The following is a 2,257-nucleotide window of genomic DNA, read 5'->3' as shown; positions in this document are numbered from 1 at the left end:
CATCAATTTTCCCTAACAAAAATAACTAACCATCTCTTTCCCAATCCCTCTCCAGCCAAAATATATATATATATATATATATATATATATATATATATATATATATATATATATATATATATATATATATATATACACCATAGTCCTCACAGATTAATTTCCTTAGCTTGCTTAATTGCAAAATATATATAACTATGGCTTCTTCAAGTGGAAATGAAACAAGTAGTGGTGGGTCAGGTTCACCGTGTGGGGCATGCAAGTTTCTAAGGAGGAAGTGTGCTGCAGATTGTATATTTGCACCATACTTCTACTCAGAACATGTGCTCTGCCTACGTAGAATATACACAAATCAGTGCTCTGCCTACGCAGAATATTCAGATGAGTAATTTATTTAGAATATGCACAAACTCTTTCTTTGTAAAGTTACTCATCTGCATCAAAAGAAAAAAAAACAATCAAAGATGCTATGACTACAACTTCCATCAAAGCTTTTCAATTTTTCTTTACAAAGAAAAACCCTCAAACTTGCTCAAAACTATTATCAAATCAAACTATTAAGTATTAGAACCTGCTTTATATCTTCATCATAATCGCTGACGTTGAAATTGATATATGCATCAATGCCACGGAACTTGATCGCAGCTCGATCATATGCCCTAAAAATTAAATCAAACTTACACACTAAAATTCAAATCCATGAAATATTTTTCATTAGCCAAAAAGAAAAAAAAGAACCGATAACAAAATTACCTAGCTGCAGCATGTGCTGTGTCAATTTCACCTATTAAAATATATAAATAAATAAATTTATAAACAAACAGAAAGAAAGAAACACACAGCTGAAGGAGAGAAAACAGCGATGGTATTGAAAGAAAGAAAATAGCCATGAAAAAGAAAGGAGATTAGGGTTACCTGCACAGTTGAGGCAAGATCGAAGAGAGAAACACAGCAACACACGGAAAAGAGCAAGCATTAGTGGCGAGATCGAAGAGACAAACACACATTAGGGTTCGAAAGGGAGCAAGGCTGACGGAAGGGGTGCGACGAAGAAGAACCGGGAAGGGGTGCGACGGAAGGGAGCGATGCGAGCAAGGCCGATAGAAGTTGAGTGCAATGGAGGTTTGTGAGACGGCGGTGCAAGGCTGATAGCGCTGCTGATGAAGCATTCAGAGGAGATGAGTGTGGAATCGCGAAAGTGTGGTGTGAAATGAAGAGGTATAACCGTGATACTCAAATCTTTATTCTAATATTTCCGACAGAAAATTTTAAATTACAGACGAATTAATAATTTAATAAAATATAGCGTTCTTGTTTATTTAATTACAGACGGATTTTCTGTCTGTAATCATTTTTCATGAAAAAAAATTATTTTTCCGACGGAATTATCGACGGATTCTCTTTTCCGTCTGTAATTTATGCTAATTCATTTTTTTATTTTCTAACAAAAAATTCCTCTGATATTCCATCTGTATTTCCGTGGGATAAAATCCGTCGAAAATATTCGTTTGTAATAACTAATTTTCTAGTTGTGGTATTGCTCACGTTCTTCTTTATGTTCTTATCTTTTTTGTTTGTATTTTATTATTATTCTATTGTTCTTGTTGATTTTATGTTTAAAAAAAATTAAAAAACCATATCGTGCAAAACAAATTAAAAAAAAAAGAAAAATACAAAAATATAAAAAATAAAAAGAAATTAGCTTCTTTATACTTGTCCCTTATCATATACTATTTTCCCAACAGAAAAGTCTAGGAGGCCAACAACTTTTGTATTTTCTGGCCAGCACTTAACCATCAAAACAAAAGTGAGTGATTTTCTACCATTAGATATAATCTCACACCATTAAAAATACTATTGATAGCCAATTGATAGTTACAAAACACCAAAATTGCTGGCCCCTAGCATTCCTCTTTTTCCAATTACAAGATTCGAGGACGAATCTTTTTTTAATAGGAGGAGAATGATACATATTTTAAATATTTGTGATATGAAGAGATCAAATATTATTTAATAGTTATTATGTTATTTTAATGTATTTTGATTTTTGTTTATTTAGTTACCAAATTGGCCTTTATATTTGTGGGCTTTAGAGTTTTCTTTGTTTTAACCTAATAAGAGGTTATAAATACCTCCTTAGCTATCGTAGTCGCAATATTGAGTGATTAGAGGTGTCAAAGCACTTTTTTTGTTTCGTAATGAAACTATGGTGTGAACAAATGAGGTTGAGTGAGTCTCTCTCTTATTGCAGGGGGAATTG

At 32.5% G+C, this 2,257-nt stretch overlaps 1 long non-coding RNA gene across 1 annotated transcript; it reads right to left on the bottom strand.

The window, feature by feature from the left end:
- Window positions 1–449: 449 nt before the first annotated feature.
- Window positions 450–1,185, bottom strand: LOC140184338 (uncharacterized). Its single transcript, XR_011880790.1, has 3 exons — window positions 913–1,185; window positions 751–781; window positions 450–656 (listed from the first exon to the last, which is right to left on the bottom strand). It is a non-coding gene; the product is annotated as an uncharacterized lncRNA (long non-coding RNA).
- Window positions 1,186–2,257: the final 1,072 nt, after the last annotated feature.

This window comes from Arachis hypogaea, chromosome 4 (assembly GCF_003086295.3).
Source record: "Arachis hypogaea cultivar Tifrunner chromosome 4, arahy.Tifrunner.gnm2.J5K5, whole genome shotgun sequence".
Lineage (NCBI taxonomy): Eukaryota > Viridiplantae > Streptophyta > Magnoliopsida > Fabales > Fabaceae > Arachis > Arachis hypogaea.
The sequence above is the reverse complement of the archived record's forward strand: the minus strand, read 5'-3'. Positions and strand labels throughout refer to the sequence as shown.